Here is a 22,095-nt window from a genome sequence, read left to right as displayed (position 1 = left end):
AAATGTTCATCAATAGATAAATGAATAACAAAATGTGGGAAATCTGTACAATAAAATATTATTCAGCCATAAAAGGTAATGAAGTACTTAAACATACAATGATGTGGCTGAACCTAGAAACCATTATAGGAAACAAAAAAAATCAGTTCCAAAAGACCGCATATAATATGATATTACTTTCATGAAATGTCCAAAATAGGTAAATAGAGAGAGACAAAGTAGATTATTGTTTGTTTAGGGCTGTAAAAAGTGGCTGCTAAAGGGTACAGGTTTTCCTTTAAAGGAAGCAAAAAAAGTTTCAAAATTAAACTGTATTAGTAGTTTCACAAATTTATGACTATACTAAAAACTATTAAATCATACACCTTAAATGGATGAACTATATGGTATATAAATCATATCAATAAAGCAATTTTAAAATTAATATACTACTTAAATATGCATCAGAGTGTAATACAATAAAGCTTACAGGGTATTTAAGTGTATTACATTTTTACCCAGCTTTAGAAAAAATGGAAGTGAATCTTCAATTACTTCCTTCTGCTTTTTCTCATAGAGAGATGTTCTCACAAAAGTGGGGAAAAAAATTGCCTAATGCCTTTCATCTAAAATTCAATCTCAAAGAAAAGTAAATCAGATATTTTACAGTTATAGAAGCCCATGCAAAGGATAAAAGCTTAGCCAAAAGCAAGAATGATAGAAACTGGACATACTGAAGCATTTTTAAATTTTTTAGCATAATACAATTTTTAAAAAGAAGCAAAATCATCCCTAGAAAATTCACACTAAAGAATAGTAGAAAACAAGAGAAAACTATTTTAGTCAACTTTCCTATTGCTGAGACAAAAATATCTGACATATGCAATTTAAAAGAGGAAAGTTTATTAGGCTCATGTTTCAGTCCATTGTTGACTGTCTTCAAGGCAGGAACATCATGGCAGAAGGCCCCCGGTGAACCAAAGTTGCTCATTTCATGGCTGCAAGGAAGCAGAGCACAGAGGAAGAGTGCCAGAGAGAAAGGGGTCAGGGACCAAATACAGTTCCCAAGGTCATGTCTCCAGACATGACCTCCCCAAAGCACAGCCAGAAGTGTGCTTTAGTAAGCACACTTAAAGATTAACCATCAAATCTTCTATTCTGTATTGTTAGATGTCTATCACAACACACACACACACACACACACACACACACACACACATACACACACACACACCTATTTCTGCTGTGTTCTTCAATCTGTAGGGAGACCAGCTTCCCCAATCTTTTGTCCTTGTCTCTTGAGCCTATTATATATTAGCAAAGGAAACACATGTGTACACAGAGCAGTGGCTAAACTCACTGCTTTCCACTTGGAGAGGAGCTCTGTGTGAGCTGTGGCCAGAGCAGCCATCCACTCTTTCAAACCACGAGGTGGGTTTGGGGAGGACTGAGGAGGATGGAGACTGAGAAATGGGAGGAGGCTTGGCATAAGGGAACTCATAGGAAACCTTAGCCAGGGCAATTATAGTAGAGCAAATGGACCAAAGCCAGGTTTCAGGAAACTGACAGAGAAGGAACAGGTAAAAACTGAAGGTTCAGTAAAAGAGAAGGGAACAGGCAGGGACAAGGGGAAAAAATGAGAACCAAGACCTGTCATATGAAGGTACAAGATCCTAATAATGAATGTAACTGTACTGTATACCTAAAATGTACCAATAAACTCAGTTTAAAAAATGTTAAAAAAAGAAGGGAACAGAAATAAAAAGGGATGGCCATTAGAAAGAGCAGCAGGTAGCCAGGCATGGCAGTATACCCCTGTAATCCCAGCACCCTAAGAAGCTGAGGCAAGAAGATTGCTGAGTTACAGGCTAACCTGGGGAATTTAGCAAAACTATCTCAAAATAAAAATAATAAAAAAGGTGTCAATGTCAAGGCCCTGGGTTCAATCCTCAGTACCACAGAAAAGGGTGGAGGGCAGCAAGTCAGAAAAAGGTTGAAGGTAGATCTGTTTTATTTTGTTTAACAGAAGAGAAATATGACCATATTTGAAAGAAAACATCAGAAGAAAAGGCAAAATTAGTAATGTTGGAGAACAAGGTGATGCTCAGAAAATGCCACTTGCAAAAATTCTCTGGTTTGGTCACTGACCTCAGGATTAGGAAGTTGGTCGAGAAAACAGCTCCAGAGTTGCCCCTGAGATTACCCCTTGGTGAGAGTAGGAGGTGCTGCACACTGCTGTGTTATTTCACATTTCCCTCATTTTAGATTTGTTTTGAATGTTGGCAATACAGGTAAGGAAGGTAAGAGGTAGTCCTCTAACCATCTCAACCTCACTCCAATCCTAAGGAGATGTCAACTCATTAACAGGTAGAGAAGCTTGTTAGCCATGGCTTCATGTTTTTATATTAAAATACTGTTCTTATGTGCTCTGAATTATGTGTTTAGCAATGTTCACCATTTTTAATTCTCTCTCAGATACATAAGGATATGATTCCAGAGCCACATAAAAAAAAAGAGGTGAGTGTGGGGACAGATACGTGAGTAGGTGTCTTAGGATCTCTGCTAAAAGAATGAAACCCAGACTTAAAACACCCAAACTTTCAGCTCTTACATCGTATGAATACTTCGATGCAATTCAGCAAACATGAATCAGGGTCTTCTGTGTGCCTGCCACTTTACTATGTGTTAAAGATACAAAAACAATGAAGACTTAGTTCCTGGCCCTTTTGAAGACTGTTTTGCCCATCAGAAGAGGCAGAAATGAAAACAGCCATACCCATCAGAATTGTATTCCCCTACATGCAACAGAACCCTGAAAAACAGTGAGATATTCAGGGCTAGCTGGGAACACTGCCATGCTGAGCAAAATCAGGATTTGTGCTGAAAGAAGAAAAGCAAATACAGATTTGGGTGGACAACTAGCCAGTTTGCTGTAACATCCAACTCTAAAGCAGTGTTTGGGAGTTATATCCAAACAAAAAGCAAATGATGTAGAAGCTGAAAGGAAATAAGGACTGATTATTGTATAGGGTAGAAATGTGGTACCTAATATGGTAAACAGAGAATTTCTTCACAGTGGAAATGACAGATGCTACAAATGTGCCTCTCCAGCAATGGAAGACTCAGGAATAAGCAAGCAGAATTACTCCAGGTTTCTTACAGCCAAAGCTGGGAATTAGGGTGTATTCACTTTTACCCCATTCTATTATCTAAAACAATCTGAATAGCTGAATCCAAAATCAAGGGGTGGGAAATATTCCCCTGCTCTCTTTTAATAGGAACTATAAAGTCTGAGCTAAAGGGGCAGAATCAGGGAGAAGTAAAAATTTGGGCACATTATATGATCTTCCACACGAAGATATATTTTTAAAAGATATAAACAATGCAAGGAGTGGGTGGAGCAATGAAGAAGCATAAGTAGAGAAACTAGTTCATTATGGTTATACAGATGGTTTTCCAGTTTTGACAGCGTTACATTTGATAACCCATTATGAGTTAAAAATATAACTGGAAAATACATTTAATACAACTAAACTACTGGATATCATAGGTTAGCAAACACAATACTGTACAGTATCAGTTTGCCCTTGGGATCTCATATCAGACCAACAGCTGTGGCTCAAGACAGCTGCCCAGCAAAAAAAAAAAGAGTATCATACCACATATGTACGAGCCCAGTAGTACATCAAAATTCAATGGTCACTTCCTACTGAATACATATAACCTTGCACCACCATAAAGTAAAAGCAAAATTTTAAGTCAAACAATTGTAAGTAAGGGTCTGTCTATAATTTCTTTAGGGGATAACAAGAGTGTGAATTAAAGCATTGGATTTGCATAGGAGAGAAGAGACAGAAAATGCCTTAACTGTTTCTCCTTTGGGAAAGCTTTGACCCAAAGAAATAATTAGATAATGGGACACTCCCTAGTGCTATTGATTGAGCTGTTTTGGGCTTTCAATTCCTAACATTTCTTCCTCAGGTTATAAGACATGACTGTCTGTCTTGTCTTTAGTACAAGGCAGGATGGTTCTTGGCTAGGAAACTGTAAGACATAAATAGGGGCCCACAAATGGCCACACAGAAGGAATCATGATAGTGCTACTATTGAGGTCAGAGGGTACTAACTCAAGTCTTTTACTTCTTCCTTGACTGCTTCCCTACATAGAAATCATAGTCTATGTGGCACAGTCTCAGTCACATTTATGACACTGATTATATTCTTCTCTCACTATTCTGTGGGTGAACCTGGTCTCATCAAGTAGCTTAAGTTTCTCTTCACACAGTTTCCAGCTTCTCTGGTTATATATATAGAGTAAGTATAATTGTTTCAGTTACCCTGAGTGTATCATAAAATCAAATGTTAGTTACTATTTCTCACTCTTGAAGCACCTGCTGGGAATTAGACATAGAAGTAGGGTGCAGTATCTTGGGGAAACAACAGGCTGCTGCCCTTCTCTCAATGCTATGGCAATGCTACTCAGTAAGATTTCCTTGGTGTGTGTGAGCCCAGGTGTTAACTTGTTCAGTTTGGTGATGGGGACAAGGGATAGACTTTAAATTAGTAAGTCTACTACCTGTAACTGAGTTTTGCACTTTTCTATGTGTACTGGAATAATTTGGCATCCCAGAAAGAGCAGAAGGTTTGGAGTGTGTTATGTCTTGGCAGAAAGTTTGTCTGCATTTTGTTCATGTCCAGAAGCTTTGCCTGAGACAGAGATGAAGTGTGGTAGACAAATTAATCTTGCTGAAGAAATTTCAAGGCAGTCTAATGTAAAGGCCATGGCATAGCTGTTGCTGGGGGTTTTTAGTCAGATCTATGTTGAGAATCGAGAACAAAAAGCCCAGTAGAATGATTTAAAATGTTGTGAGTTTGCCCAGAAAGGAAGCCCCTGTGAAATTGTGGCCTACAAATATAGAACAGAGGAAAAATTGGTCACTGAAAAGACTAGAAAGAAAAAACCAAGTATTTCAGAGGAAGGCAATAGAAAAGATGGCTGAGGACACCACAAGAACCAGCAGGACTCCAGCTTTCGCAGCCTCAGTGTTGCAAAGCTGAAAGACTTTTCTGTGAGAGGAGAGCCCAGAGCATCATGTGCCAGAATGGTGATGGCCTAGGGAAGTTGTTCCTTAGGAATTGGTTCATAGGCACTTGAGCCCTACACCCAAAAGAGAAGGAAGCCTGGTTACTACTCCAGCTGGTGGCAGACATTGGCATCATCCACATGGGGCTGATTTTAGGTCCATGTAGAATGTAACAGTTGTGGGGTCCGGAAGGCTTCCACCCAGATTTCAGAAGAAGGTCTGGGAAGTCAGGCAGTGTGCCCCTGAGAGGGCAGTGTGCAAAGCTGTGAGTGTAAACAGCAAAAGGTTCAGTGGAGACCCCAGAAGTTTGGAGAAGCCAGGAATGTGGATTATCTGAGGAAAACTGCCAGGAAGGAGCAGAGCTGGCCCATGAGAAAAGCCGTGGTAGCTACGACTACACATAGCGTCATAGGGATGGAGCCACCTGAGCCCTCTGGAGTTCACAATTTGCCACAGATTGCCAGGGATGCTGCAAGTGGAATGGTGGAATTTAATGTTTTCCCTGCTAGATTTTGGACTTACTTTGGTTCCATTCCTTTCTATCTCCCTATTTGTACCTTTTGGGACAGAAATGTCTCTTGTGCCATCGAATGTCGACAATGTTTAACTTTCTTTTCATGTGTACAGGGCTTGCAGCTAAGAGTTTGCCTTAAATCTCAGAGGGGACTTTGGATTCTGACTTTTCAGCAGTGCTGAAAATGTTAGGACTTTGGCAACTCTTAGAGATGGACTAAAATGCCTTCTGAATAAAGGGATGTGAGTGAGTCTTTGAGGGATTGGGGCAAAATGTTTAGATGTCCTCCCAAAAATATCATGCAATTGTTGGGGGGGGTGGACAGATTTCAGAGGTGGTTTGATCTAGAGTGTGTGGTGCTGGGAACAATGATGTATATTACTAAATCAGTCCACTGGTTGGTTTGGTATAGTTCTGGCTAGAATTAAGGGTGTGAGTGCTACACCTGCCCTAGGGTGGATAACATGCATAAAATAAGGGACAGAAAGAAGGCTAATGTGCTCTCATCACCTACCATCTTGCTGTGGGACTGTTTCTCTTCTGCGATGGCCCTCTGCCATGCCACCCTGCCTTTGAGCCTGCGAATTGTGGAATGAAACCTCTACAAACTGCAAGTCAAAATAAACCATTCCTCCTTTAACTTTGGGTGTTGGGCATTTTGTCTCAGCAACAAGAAAAGTAACCAAGACACATATGGATACAGTGATTATTATATATCATGTGTTAATATACATCATGAAGCACAAAATCACACAGCTCATCATTTATTCAGCATACTTGCTTCATCATACAGGGCGTTCTTTGGCAAAACTGTTCTTGGAACAGTCTATGAGAGGAGGCAAGGGAAGAATTTCACCTGTTTTCCATTGGTCAAAATATGACCACAAAGGTGATTAACTTTTCTGCATTTCTGAATTGCATCACTTGGCCCCTCAGAAGCTATTTTGGGATGTCAGCTCCTATACCCCATGAAAGTGGCAGGAGTGGCCTGAATGCCCTGACTACACAGTAATAGCCTGAAGAGAGGGAATAACTCCTGAATAAGTGACCAGTGGAACCCACGAAATGAAATCACATAGACCCAAGCTAAGTGAGTGGATGTAGTAGTGTTTCAAAGTGGTATTGAACAATATAAGTGGTCTCTCAAAGAAGAGTAAACACAATGGCACTAGGGTGGGCAGCTGAATGTCCAAGAGGTTAGGATACCAAAAGAATCAGGAAACACACATAAAAGCCTTCTGTACAGGCTTCTTTATTCAATATCTTCTGGTGCCTACAAGATATGCAAGAAAGTTACTGCAATATAAAACGATAAACATTATGCAGATATGTACATGAAGTACAGTGAAAGCATAATGAAAAGATATGATAGTGTACTATTGCTTCAATGGATGGGAAAAATACCAACAGAGCTGTACTGTTACGGGTTGGGTTGTTTCACAAAGTGGTGGATTTCCTGTCCCTGAAAAGTTCACCCACCCCAACTAGCCAGCCACAAAATTAGTATGCTAAGGAGAGGACAAAAGCAACCAGTGAATGTACATGAAACTTAATGCTATTCTGCCTCTGCTTCTAAAGTCAGGTTGGATACTTCCAGAACCAGAGAGCTCACTTCATGAGAATCTTTCATTAAATGTATACATTTTAGGGTCCCATATAATCTGGTAGTTTTGTTTCAGTTTTGCTAAAACCACACACTAAACCCTGTCCACTTACATTGTAAACATATGCCTTTGGTCACCACTGGGGTAGCGTGAAAGAATGTGACAGATTGCCCTATTAAATATACTATGGGAATAGTTTATTCCAGCAATGGCCAACTGAAAAATAAAATAGAAAATAAGATGTCAGCCAATATAGCTGATATTTACAAAATTATAAATATCTCTAAACTAACCTTACAAAAATACATAAAGTACATAGAATTTTTATGTATTCAAAAAAATTAAAACAATTGAAAAGCACCAAAGAGGAATGTGAAAGCGTAAAGAGATATGTCACATTATTAGATGGGATGGCTTAGTATAAAAATATCAATTCTCACTAAATTAATCTACAGCTTTGATGAAATTCCAATAAAAATTCTACCTAAATATTTTGAGGAACTTGACAACTTTATTATAGCATGTATATGGAAGAATAATGGTACATGAATAGCAAAATCAGTTTTGAGAGCAAAGAAGAGGTATCCATTCTATATGATATTGATATACTACAAGTCAAAATATTTTACATAAAGAGGATTAGTAGAGACACAGAAGCAGAGAAGGAGAGAAGTGGAACAAAATAGAGGGCTCTGGAAACAATCATATTCAATAAGGACTCATGATAATTGGGGAAAGGATGGAATTTTTTTTTTTTTTTTTTGGTACCAGGGATCAAACTTGAACCCTTCCACTTGCAAGGGAGGCGCCAGAACCACTGAGTTAAATCCCCAGCCCAGGATGGAATATTTATTAAGTGTTATGAAAACTGGTTGACTCTATTGGGAAAAATCAAGTCAGCTCCCTGTCTCTGACCACACATACGGACCTAAATGTGGAAAGATAAAATTATTAAAATAATGGGAGAAAATATAGGAACATTGTCACATTAGAGCAGAAAATGACTTCTTAAATAAGATCCCCAAATCCTAAGATATAATTTATCCTGTGGCAGCCAGGAAGCAGAAAGTGAAGAGAGAAGGCATTGAGGGAGGTAGACCCTTCCTGGTCACACTCCCAGTGACCTGCCTCTTCCCATCAGACCCTACCTCCTAACCACACATTCAGCTCTAAAGTCTTCAGTGGGTTACTCTACTAATGAGTATGGCATCCCTATGGTCTAATCCCTTTCCAAAAGCCTCACCTCTGAGCGCATGAGAGTTTTAAGGGACATTCTACAGATCTAAACCATAACAGTCTAGAATACCTTTTATCCAACACACTAAATAAACATTAGTTCTCCTGAGAAAGAATTTAAATCATATGATAAATCTGTAGTCTCCATCAAAATTATGCTTTGGAGTCTATGACATAGTTGGTGAGTCTGTCAAGGATTGGATACCAGTCTGATTGACTACAGAATAATTCAGCTAATGCTCTGATTGTATCCCAGTTGAGGTAATTATAAACCCCTATCTACTAGTCCCCAAAGATTTTCTCACGTGTAAGTTATTTCCTCCGTCTTCTCTGATCATGCGCTTCTCTCATCCCTCCCTAACAGGTGCTCCGCATGCGACATTAGAGTAGGACAATTTTGGAGCTGCAATTTTTAGCCATGGAAGGACTCAGAGGGAAGCACTCAAATATTTTGAAATGTACAGATGGAGAAACTGAGGCTCCAAAAGAAGGGATGAGAGGCCCAAAGACTCAGAAAATCTGTGTTAGCATACTAAGAATATATTCTAGCTTTCTTGTTACCTCTTCCATTACTGTGCTCAAGTTTTTGTATCTATGGACAATTCACATATCAGTAGCTGAGGACCCAACGGAGTGAAAACAAAATTGTTGAGACCTGAGTTCTCACAGATAACCAACGGATCTAACGCCAAGAAAAAGTTTGTAAAGGAAGGTTATTTTATAGCTGATATTGTTGGAATTCTTGGAGCATTATCACTTTATTGTGCTCCAGCCTATTTCCAACAGTATCTGCATCTTCTCCAGCTGCTTTATCCCAAGGCCTTATCAGCCTCTAGGGCTGGGAAATTAAACCCTACTTCCAGAGGTGACATATGCATTCTGAGCCCCTCTCCCTTTGGACAGGAGAATTCAGAGTCATGCTTTTTATATCAGTTCACTTTCCATACAGGAGCTCTAGTAGCCCACTCTGGTAGGTGGCCTAGTAAATAAACAATCTTCCCTAGCTTTTTCTCTTTCCCATCTCACTTGTTCTACTCTCCTACTGGTATTTTCTGCACCTCCGAAATAACTACTTGTACTTGAATCCTTGTCTCGGGGCCTGCTTCTCTTTTATAAGTACATACTAATTATACAGAACAGGTCTCACTGTGACATTTTCATACATATGCATAACATACTTTGACCATATCCCCTCCCTCTAATAGTCTCTCAGTGTCTGTTTCTAGGGAATTCAAATTAAGAAAGCTTCATAAGAATCACAAATTCTCTCTGGTCATGAAAATGAAGTATATAACCATCACTAAGTTATACTGCTATAATAAAAATAATTTCAGTGACTTAACACAAAATTTATTTCTCACAGTGTCAGAAAGTTGGGTGGCTCGTCCAATGGATCTGTCCTTCAGATGACCACTCAGAGGCCCCTGCTTCTTCCATTGTGTGGCTCTAGTATCTTGGAACCCTCTTCTTCCAGCCATGTGCAGGAAATGGAAAGATAAACAATGGAAAATTACAAGACGTTTTAAAGGGCAAGTCTGGAAGAATTACATATCACTTCCACCCCGTTTTATGGTCAGAATTCCATCATATGATCTTACCTGAATGTAAGAGACTAGGGTATGTAGCCCCCTTGTGGGGGGTGCAAAAAGAGACTATTGTGTTTATGTGATGGTAATCTTGATTATCAATTTGACTGTCTTGAGAGACACCTAGAGTATTACTAAAGGATATTTCTGGGTGTGTCATCAGGTAGTGATGGTATGGACAATATCTGTTTTTGGCTTCTTCTCTGGCTCTGTTCTCTTCCTCTGCTTCTTGGCTGACATGGGTTGAGCAGCTTTCCTCTACCATACCCTTGTGTCATGATATTTCTACCTTGGATCCAGCCAACTATTGACTGAAACTTCTAAAACCATAAGCCAAAATAAACTTTTCTCCTATTAGTTGTATATACTAGGCACTTTGTCCTAGCAGTGGAAAAGTGACTAATGCACTTATTTTCAGACCATGTGGCTGGAACTTAAAATCAGAAGACTACAACTTACAGGCCAATAGCCCCAATCAAGGCAAAAGCACTCAACATTAACAGCAATTCCTTCTTAGCCTTTGTCATCCCCATCTCCTGTAGCTACATCTCCTGCTGATCCCACTTGCAGAACTTAGTTTCACTCATTAAATATACAGTGTTCAAATATCTACTGTGTGTCAGACTCTAGGTTGGGCACAGAGGTAAAGCTGGTACTACAGTGAACAATGGTTTTAGCCACATCAATAGGTGTTTAAATGGCCACCTATGCTTCAGTGGAAGCTTGTAGCTGTGTTGACACCCCAGCTCCTCAGGGAGCTAGCCCAAATGGGCACATCTAGAGTTCCAGGAAGCCTCTAGTACTATACTCCTTACTCCTACTAATTCCCTAAATAGAGCTGTTCATGGAATGGACCTATGCTGGGCTTCCCTCTTCAGGGTCTAAAAAATTCCTTATCTCCTCTTGGATGGCAATTCCTAAATTTCTCCTGTGTATGAAGTCTTCGGGCCTGGAAGAAAAGCAAAATTTCATCTCCCTACCCTCAAACTCATTGGTCAACACACTATAGCGCACTAGCACATCACCACCTCTTATTTCATAACCTGTGAACTACACATTTTTTAAATTTTCAAATGGTTGGAAAACACAGTCAAAAGAGGAATAATATTTCATGACTTGGAAAACTTTTATGAAACTCAGGTTTTACTATCCATAAATACAATTTTATTGGAACACAGCCACGATCATTCATTTACACATTATCTGTGGCTGTTTCGCACTACTTCTACAGTTGAATAGTTGCCGACAGAGACCATATGGCCCATAAAACCTAAAATGTTTATCATCAGTCCCTTTACAGAAAAAAGTTTGCTGACCTCTGCTATAACTAAAAGTTAGCATTTTATTCAATTACAAATGAAGGCAATAAACCACAGTGATGTTCACCATAACTGTGACTTTATTTTAACTAATAGGATTCACAGATATTTTCATATTGCAGTTGTTTATATATATAATTTATACTCACCATTATTTCAAGATTAGAGCAATTATCAGATCTGCCATGTTATTTTGTTATTTAAAGAATTAAAAAAAGAAACACAGGGCCAAGGGAGGTGTTTAGTATCCACAAGGCCCTGGGCTCAAAAATGATAGTCAGACAGACAAACAGACACTAAACAAATAACTATATTACATATTTTTGAAGTTTTAAAATTTTTTTCATAACATAGTTGCAGTCTTACATATTTTAAATTAGTCGTTTAAAAATATCTGTGAGTGGGCATGATGGCATATCCCAGTAGTCACAGCACTTGGGGGAGGCTGAGGCAGGAGGATCATTTATATCTAAGAGTTTGAGGTCAACCTGAAGCCACAAAATGCAATTCTATCTCTAATAATAATAATAATAATAATAATAATAATAACTCTGAAAAGAATCCAAAGTCCCTACAAAACTTCCAGAAGTTGCATGGAACAACAAAGGCAAAAATCTTAGCTCTAATTTAATTAGAACTCATTTGCCAGTGTCCTGATTCTCCACACAGCTCTGGCCATTTCTCCTGTACACAAGGCTGTAGCCACCTCTCTCTAGTCCAGCCACTCTCTGGGAAGAAAGAGCTCTCCTGGTGCTTGTGTTACCATCCCCCACCCATGTTATCACTTGACATTTAGAATCATCAGGGGAATTGTGTCTTCCCCCTACCCACAGAGACTCCCAGTATCACCTAAGCAGTAGCTCCTCTGTCATGTCTTTTGAGTTTTGCATCTTGTACTATCCAGCCACTCTAACCAATCAGCCTCAGGAGGGCTTTGACACTGGGCCCACTGACCCTAACAGAGATGCTGGATGATCATTTCCAGAATATGAGTGGAAGAGGGATGGCACTGCCAAGGCCTGGGCACTAGTGGCTCAAAAGGATCCCTTTCTCTCACCTTTTCCCCATTTCATACAAGAACATCATCCATATTTAGTCAAATTCATGTTGTCTGCATACCTGAGAAAGACAGAGGGCTTGTTTTGCTTCATAAAGAAAATGCCACTTTAGATCTTATATGGCAGGAGCACTTTTAAGCCCCTAAATTTTTCCATCTACAATACACTTATTGGATTTAAAAATTCTAACTTGAGATTATTGGAAAGGTCAGAGTATTACCCTCAACTGATCACATGATTTTGTACTAAACCATATACATGTGGAAACTTCTAAGATATGGACATTAATAATTATACACCATGCTCAAATTGGCAATGGTGTTAAGATGCTAAATATTTACTTTTCTTCTGAAAATTCATCAGAACTTTCCTGGTAAGGGAACATTATGACATAATTATGTGTCTGTAGTCCATGTGGATTTCCAAAGCCAGAGTAGGTGTGACAAGGCTGTTAGGCAGGGGGCCAATGCCTGGAAGCACTCTGAGGAAAATAGGTTGTTGCTGAAGGTGAATTTTCTGGTTCTCTAATTGTATAATAAGCCTCTCAACAGAGGCTATTGAATTCTTTCAGGGTGTTTCTGAAAAAAATAGTCTTGATGATGGGAAGGTGGGTTTGGTGACCACCAAGGATTCCAACATTCAGGCTTCATCCTCCAGACAGTGGCCAAGAATCCTGCCCTGTCCTTAGGTAAGCCAGTCCTGAGAAAGCTAGATACAGTCTCCTTGTACCTGCTTAGTCCAAGAAGGGTGCAGATGTGGGGCTTCAGTTTGAGAGATGCATGACCAGCCATCTTGTTTACTGGGAAAATCTTAGGAAAACTGTGATGAGTTGATTATCTTACAAGAGACTTTTGATTCTGCCTTCTAGACCTTGTCAGTTGCTTCACTGGGTTACTTCAAGCAAATTTTAATTTCTTCATGTGCCGCATGAGCAGACTTTCATCTTACTGAAACCTTCCAGCTAGACAGGCTGTTGAGCCCTTTTGTTTGTACTTTGTGGTCTAAATATGTACAAAGAACAAAGATGGTTTTTATCATTGCTTTGATACACACCATCACTATCACCTTCTCTATTGCATTTTCTTCCAAAGGATGTTCACAGCTATGGTCTCATTTTGTTCTAACTGCTCTGTAAAGCAGAATTGAGAGCAAGAGATGAAAGTTAGAATAAGCCCCTGCTTTATAGAGGCACAAACAGAATCCTCTTGTGAGGTCCCAGTGAGTGGGCAAGTGGTCCTCTTCTCTGGACTGCTGCCCAACACCTCTTGCCTAGAGTCCTTGCATTTGAATAACCTTGAGTGCCGATGATTTTGAGTCCCATGATGTTTCTTGTGCCACCAGTCCTAGCTCTGACCTTTCTTGCAAAGGTAATATTTTTAGTGTTTCATAAGTAACACAAGCTCACAATCACAAGATGGAGTATTGCTATGAGAGGACACTGATGGGACTCTAAAGATGGAGTAATTGGCTGATAAGATAATGAGCCCTAAAGTGGATAATAGTATCGTACACTAAAGGGGATAATAGTATTGATCTGTCTTGTCAGGCCTGTTGGGAGGATTAGCTCACTGGCAATTGTAAAAAACATGCAATGAAGGAACATAAATGATAACACATTTGCAATTTACCTTGTCCTCTTTGGGATGACTCTCCCTAGAGTGATTTAAGTGGTCATTCAGACGCTATGGCAACCAAGACCAGCTCAATGGAACTCTTTGCCCCTATACTCCATGTGCAATTCTGTATGTTTTAACTCAATGATAAGGTGAAGACTTGCCTTTCTTTAAAAATTAAAAGTATAATAAGAAAGCATTTGACTTTTAAGCTACTAGTGGTAAACAAGAGTGTGAATGCTTTTAAGAACTCTAACTGAATATAACACTCTTATCTGTGGCCACAGAAGTCATTGGTGAGAGTCACCCTTAAGGCGAAAAATCAGAGATGGCAGAGAGAAGCTCCACCAAAGGGGAGCTCCAGAGAGACCATATAGAATCCATTGATTTTTGTGCTTCTGATCTGGAGTTCTCTGTGCTGCTACTAGGGAAATACTAGTCCTCTCTCACTCACTTCCATAGCCAGCTGGTATGGAAAAGGTTACCTGTTTTGTTTACACAATGTCATTATTGTAGTAATTACTGGTTTTAGAGTAGGTGTTCAATAAATGCTGACTAATTGATATGCTGGTGTTTGGGTGTGCATCATGTGCTTACTCATGGACAAGCTTTTCTGATTGTGCCAATACTTGTGCTTAGCCATCCACTTTCTGACCCTAGTCACTGGGGAAAAATAGATACATAAATGAAGTGATTTTCTGGGGGTCATACAACGTGAAAGTGGCAGAACCAAAATGGTTTCAGTGCTTCTGACACCATGCCTAGAGCTCCATCTACTCTGCTATTCTGTCTTCTATGCTGCAATCCAATCACAAGCACCCTTTTCTCCTTTTCTCCCTTGTTTATTTTCATTTTCTCTGGGCTCTTAGAAAGCAGTTTAGCTAAGTAGGCACTTAGCCATGGCAACTGTTCAAGGGAAGCCATTGTATAAGGGCTCTGCTGGTATTGCTAAGGGTGGCACAACCTTCCCAGTGCCCCAAGGGATGCCTGGAAACCTTCCTTTGCACAAAAAAGTAGTGAAGTCCACTTTGGTATTCTAGATGCCTACCTTTCCCTACCATGCGCTCAGTTTCTTCCTCCTGAAAGGCATTTTAAAGTAAAAGATTTAAAATTGCTTGGAAATTGAAGCAAGATTGCCTGGTTATTGATTCAAATTCTAGCAGGTCTGACTCAGGCTGTCTCACTTGTTACTGCCACCAGTTCTGATAGCTAACGAGGGATTCCAAGGAATTGGGCTGCAATCAAATGACCTAAGAAACCTTCCCACTTCCCCACTCTTATGCATAGAAATGTAATATCTCCAATTCACCTGAAGCTTTATACACATCTCAGGATGTTAACTGGAATTTCCGTTGTGTCCTCTCCATTCTAAGATTTGGCTTAACCTAATATTTAGGTTATTTGGTCCTGTATCTTAACAGAGTACAATAACCTCTGAATAGCCACAGAATGACAAGCGCTGGGTTTATCCAGCAATTCGGCAGATAAACACGGTGACTGTAACATTGGAAGCAATGCATTTGGGGATGTGATAAGGAATATGCTGTGGCACAAAAATCCTACACTTTGTGTCATCCTCTGCATAGAAAAAGAATCTGCATCTACAGCTTATAAGAAAAAAGGATATAAAAGAGGCAATAAGATAATAGCAGTAACAGTCTGCTTGTGTGCTAACGGGCTTGATACATAACCATATAGACCTGAATCTACTTATTTTCTAGGCTTCCTTTTGCAAATTTTCTTTGCTTGGTTTCTATGGAAACTGGAGATTGCACATGAGTTAGAGACACTCGGCAGTCTTTCCTGGCAGATGTGCCCATTTCAGATTTCTCTTTAAGTGATGTCATATTTTAAACAGTAACATTAAAAGAAAAATAATAATCCATGCACTGTACCCTCACCATCATTGCTGAGAAGGGCAGTGTTGATAGCTACCACTTAGGGAGTACTTGCTGTATTCTACGATATGATAACAATTTTATACCTTAACTCACTTAATTCTTCCAGGCATCCTGTGGGTTGGAATCAGTCAAAGCCCAACCAGGAGAATGGAAACTACTTTTTTTTTAATAGAAAGAATTCAATACAGGGAATTAGTTATGCATGCCACAGCAGAGCTGAAAAGCCATACAGGGATCCATGAGGCAGCTCAGGGAGCAGCTAAAATAAAAGCTACTGCCAATCTTGGGGTTGGAGAGCTCAGGGGAAGAGATCATGTTCCAAGGTCCAAAAACTGGGACCAAGTGGCTGGAACTGTCATGAAGAATGTATACAGAAGCTGAGGCCATGGAAGCAAGGACTATCTGGGGGGCACTGGAGCTGTGGAAGAGACTACTATCAGCACACCAAGAGATCAAGAGAAGAAGGAATGTCCTGCCTTCTCTCTTCCAGTTGCCCTCATATCTTCTGTCAAGGCCTCGTATTAGCTAAACCAGAGGACAAAGGGTCCTGGGAAATAAGTTCCCTTGCAATATAGAGAAGAGTAAAGGACGTGCAGGGACAGACAAGAGCAAACCAGCACGTGACGAACAGAGTACTACTATACTCATTTCATGGATGAGAAAACTGAGGCACAGTTAATCTTAAAACAAACACTTTCAAGTTAAATGTCCATGCTTTTAACCACTTTACGGCATCTCTTGTAGAGAGGAAAAGGCACAGGTGGTATTTCTACATCATATGCCCTTTACCTAAATAAGCTCAGTCAATTATATTAGTTGTGGGGCTCTGCATTTGAAGTCTCAAATTTATCCATTGAGGTGATTCTGAACATTTCTTTGATGCATGTTCATAATTCCAAGTGATTTAGCCCGACCCTACAAGGTCATTCATGCTTCCAGTCATAAAAATATGGAAAGGTTCACTTATTTCCTGACCTGGACTTGGGAGTTTGAGGAAGACAGAACTGAAGAGAAACCTTGCTCTTTTTATATTTGCTGGAGAACTGGACTATGATTCCAATTAGGTTATCCCAGAGAGATGATGGGGGGATCCCCAGCTCCCATTTACTCCTTTAATTTTTTAACCACATGCCATCATTGAACTTTTAAGAGTCCCTCTATGAGGGAAAACTAAAATTTTGTCAACTTCATCTTTTCTCTGAATTGAGAAGGGGACCATTAAGCAAGGGGACCTTGGCAAAACATGGTAAGAGTTTTACATGTAACAGGTATGCTAATCTCTTCTGTGAGGCTCTCAAGTTTCAGGAGGATTTACTTGAAAATCAAGGGTTCTTGATAACCAGCAATAGAGGAGAACATTTTTCAATAAGTGGTTCTACTTGTTTTCATTTAAATTTATGTTTTACATATAAAAAAAAACTCTGTGTTTGTAAGACCAGGCCTGTTAGTAGACAAATTCATGAGAACATGCTAATTATCTGTCTTTCTTATCAAGGGATCAAAAGTGCTTTCCCATTTAGTGACCCAGGAAGGGTAATGTTTTTCTCTCACTGAAACTCTGAAGCTACCTGGGAAAGGGCTTTACTCTGCTCTTTGCAGTCATAAAATAGTTTTGGCTAGTAACTAACTTTGATCTTAGAAAGTGAACAAATTGTAAGAAACTGAAGCAGGCAATGTGTTTTCTCTCCTATCCTCACTATTTAAATAATGTCTTCCAGAACTACTGAGATTTTCAAATGCTTTGCTATGAGTGGCAATGGATATTTAATGTCTAGGAGATCTTGATACTCACTTTCTTACCATTGATTTGAGATAAAACACATTTAAGGAGCAGAATATCTGTTGATTTTGTCATATGCTTAACTAAAGACAAGACAGAGAAATAGCAAATCCTTTGCCTTCCCTAAGTTTTTTCTAGTGCTTGTCCAGCCTGTACAGATCCTGATATGTATAAAGTTCTAGGTTCTACCTTAGAAAAGGTAATATAAAATTATGAATGCAAAATTAAACATTAAAATATTTGCTCATTTATAATGAGGAACGAGATGCCAATAGCCACCACTACAAAGCCATTTAGTACAAGGGGACAATGACAAAAAGGAGCTTGACACAAGAAAGACAAGAGCATTCTGACTGAAGCGAAAAGTTTGTCCTACAAAATTTACAAAACACGTGACTATGTAATCACATTGGTAGGGTCCCCTGTGGGCCCTTAAATGGGGACCATGCAAGTAATAAACTTAAATTTTCTTAGTTTCATGACAAATTTGCCTCTGATTTTATCAATCATCTTCATTAGTACTATTTCATTATTATCATCATCATCATTATCATTATTATTCCCGTATCACAAGGATACTAATGAGATAAGTAAAACATCCATACCTTGGAATATAACAGGGCAACAATTGATCATGTTTATTAACCATCACTGTACTTGATTCTCAAAAAGCAGAGCAGGAAGGCTGATTGGGCTGGACGGTTTTCTGAAGGACCTAGGCTTTTGGCTGGCACGCAGGGACTCTTCTATTCTTTTAATATTTGTGAATGTCCCTAGTCCTTTCAGGTGAAGACATGCAGTGACCAATATCCAGCACATAGAAATCCAGAAAGGGCAGAGGATATCTGACAAACTCATATTTGCTATTGCTTTTAGTCTGAATTGAAGGAAGTTTTGATGATTTAGATTATTTCCAGGTTATCTTGTTAAAACTCTAGGTATAAGAGTGGTTAAGAAGAAGAAGAAAATAACAAAGAACTTCAAATCTCTTTGTCAAGATGGTTTAGCATCCATCCATGTTGGTAAAGTGATCTACCTGCATCCAAATTATTCTACAGAGAAAAGCTTTCTGGGATATATGCAATGCAAAAGCTGAAACTTTCCTCTCCAGAACCAGCTAAAAAATGAAGTCCTTTTCCTTACTTACCTTATAGGAAGCTGACAAATATCAGCCAATTAAATTGGTACCAATGAGCAGCACCAGGAAGGGGAAGTTTTCATTATTCTATGAGGAAAAGATGGGGCAAAGGGCAGGTTCCTGAAGCAGGTAACACAAGGCTCCCCCATACCTTCTACAGAAAGCAGTGCCCCTCCAACTTCACATAGACTGGGGTAAGTGCAGCCACAAAGGCAGAGCCAGCTTGGTGTGGGACTAGCACCATGTCTGGAGTCCTGTGTACGATGGTAGCACAGGTATCCTGGTTCCTAAGACAAAACACCCACCTGTCTCCCTGAACCTGCCTCTCCTCCTGAAGCCAGCCCCTCAGCATAAAGATGGAAAGGTCCTCATACCATCAAGACACAAATGTGCAGCGCCGTCCAAGCTGAGTGGATGACCAGATGGCCTCCCAAGATGCCAGCAGAATCACTTTATTTGTGCTTCTGCACAAAGCTGAGCAAATCTGACTTGTAACTGTGCTGGGGCCTTGCCCTCCAAGAGCAGCCACATCCACCACCAACCTTGCATACTTCCCCTCCATTCTATTGTCTGAATTTCACACCTCTGCCCATCTATAGCACCCACCGAATCTTTCCAAACCCCACACATAATGGTCACTATTTCCTCTGACCCCTCATAACTTTTCATTTATTTTAAGAATTGAATTTTTTTTTACAGTGACTCACAGTTAGTCATATCTTTATTTCCACCCTACTGGTTGCTGTGTTTCCATTACATTTGCAAACACTTGCTGAATAAATGAATAAATGACATTCTGGAGTAAGAGGAGAAGGCCTCTGTATAGAACGTACCTGAGAAAGCCCAGGAAGACTGCTGGTAAATTTGGCAGGTGTTGAAAGGGACAGTGTGCTCTACTATAGCCTTAAGAAAAAGAAAGAGGGGTTCCAAAAGCAAATACTGATCTCTGATAATGTCTGCAGGCCCCTGATTGGTGGTCAGGACCCTTTGGGTTATAAGTGACAATCAGTGCAAATTGGTTTAGCAAGAAGGGAATTGTTGGCTTTCTTGGATGTTAAATATACTAAAATGGCTCACAGAATGGAAAGAAGAATTCCAGGAAACAAAATCCCAGGATAAGAAGTGGAACTCACTAAGGAGCCACAAATCACTCTTTTTCTTTTTTCTCCTCAAATCTGAATCTCAGATCCTTATGTTCACCTCACATTATATTGTTCTGTGTGTGTCTGTCACTCTACCCCCCGACACTCTTTCCATCTCATTTTCATTATGTCCCTATTTTAATAGCATTTTCTTTCACACTAGAAAAATTCTCTCCATATAACCGAGAAAATAGCTCCTAGCAACTCCAGACAAACCTTTAATGTTTTAAAACAGAAAAAGTAGCTTTCCGCCTCTAATCAGAAGATTGCATGGGAGGCACCTAATTAAGAAGCACTGAAGCCAGTGCTTTCACCCTTTGCATGAGTTGCTGTGTGCAGGGATAAAACATAGTTCTTGGCTCAACTGTGGGAGAAGAGGCCAGGCACCATGACTGACAACTCCACCAGGGCACTGTGGAAGTGTGAAACTCTACCTTTAGCAGCTCACTGCACTAGCAAAGACAAAGGCTCTGGGAAAGCAACAAAAAGGAGAGATGAAGGGAAAGGACTGAAAATAGCTTCAGGCAGAACAATGATATCAAGATTTTCCTGGTACCTAAAAAGAAGCCCTCTGAAACTTTCTGGGCTTCTATCTTCTAAGGACACCTCGTCTAAAATGACCTCAGGCCAGCACCTCCTTTAAATTGCTACCACTGGCCTAAGAGTTGGACCTCCAATGGCCACTCCACTTCTTGTGGACAATCAACCTTAGGTCAGTGGGACTCTGAGCCTTGCTGTGATGTGTGGGAAGCTTCAACCTTCCTTACCAATCAAGCCCCACTTGGTTAGACTTCCAAGGACTTGATTTTGTGCTCTGTTTTCATGTCTCACTTATAAGCCAAATGTAAAGATAATATCTATACTGTCTCTCTTAGAGGTTGTTGTGAAAAATCACATGCAGGAATGTGTGAAAGGGCACATGGCAAACTGTAAGGTACCATGCAAACTTATCTTGCTAATTTGAAGTTGTTTATCTGGTTTCCTGCAATCTCTTCATATCATCAGCACTAAATTTGTTTCCATTAGCCTCTTCTGCCTGAATAAAAATAAAATTATGCTTTGTAATTATTTTAAAAATTGTCACCCTTTATAAAATTGATATGCACATAGTTTTCAACGGTACTAGTTGAACAAATGTCTCATTAAAACTAGTGTCCTATGGTAGTCACCTACAGGAATCCCAGACATGTTTATGTCACATCACACTGATGCAAATATCTGAATATACTGTTTGTGCTTATCACTGCTTCAAAATTACAGTAGGCTTGCTTCTAGAGCAATGTGCTTATTGAAAGCATATACATTACTATATCACTGTTCTGTCTTCTAATATTTTTGCAACTGTATTTCAATGAAATTGGCTTCCTCTGTACTCTGTGCACTTAATATGCTTCATTTATTTTTCCCTTGAAATTATTTGTATTTTTTTTTCTAGAAGTCAGATTCGGAGCCTCTGTACATAGTAAGCAAACATTCTGCCACTGAGATATTCCTATAGCCCTTGAAAGTCTTTTAAAACCAGTATATAGTCAGCCATGGTGGCACATACCTGTAATCCTAGCCATATGGGAGGCTAATGGAGAACTGCAAGTTCAAGGCCAACCTGGACAACTTAGGGAGACTCTGTTTCAAAATAAAAATTAAAAAGCCAGGAGATGTAGCTTAGTGGCAAAGCACCTGCCTAGCGTGTACAAAGCTCTGGCTTTATTCCCCAGTACTGTATTGGAAGGTGGGGACAACTCAGGATGTAATATTATTTCTCCCACCACCACTACCCCTGCTGTTCATCAAGGGAAGAGGAGTTTTACTTTACATACTTTAAAACGTTATTGTTTTCATCTCTCCCATCTTCCTTTCCCCCAATGTTCTATAAATTTAAAAATGCATTAAATACAGTATTTTTTAGAAGACTAACATAATTCTGAGTAGGGGGACTGAAGGCTGAATCAGGTGGCCAGAGGGATCACCAGAGCCTTTAGCTAAATGTCACATGCTGAACCTCCTAGTTTCATCCTCTAATTTTCTAATCATTTTCTCCATTCACATATTTTTTTCTGTATTTTCCCCATAATTTACTGTTTGATCTTCTGATTCCATCTCCACGATAATCTTATTTCTGTTGGTTTTTTTTTTTTTTTTTT

The 22,095-nt window shown here is 39.6% G+C and overlaps 1 long non-coding RNA gene across 1 annotated transcript in view; it reads right to left on the bottom strand.

Moving 5' to 3' along the window:
• Positions 1–899: 899 nt before the first annotated feature.
• LOC104872672 overlaps positions 900–22,095 on the bottom strand; it is a 134,387-nt gene continuing 113,191 nt past the window's right edge. Inside the window, exons 2-3 of the long non-coding RNA XR_783242.2 lie at positions 9,779–9,884; positions 900–977 (exon numbers count right to left, since the gene is read on the bottom strand). This is a non-coding gene — a long non-coding RNA (uncharacterized LOC104872672). The remainder of the gene's footprint in view (positions 978–9,778; positions 9,885–22,095) is intronic.

The sequence above is a fragment of the Fukomys damarensis genome, unplaced genomic scaffold (assembly GCF_012274545.1).
Source record: "Fukomys damarensis isolate Sample0158 unplaced genomic scaffold, DMR_v1.0_HiC HiC_scaffold_32, whole genome shotgun sequence".
In the NCBI taxonomy this organism is placed as follows: domain Eukaryota; kingdom Metazoa; phylum Chordata; class Mammalia; order Rodentia; family Bathyergidae; genus Fukomys; species Fukomys damarensis.
This window is presented reverse-complemented; position numbering and strand designations above follow the sequence as displayed.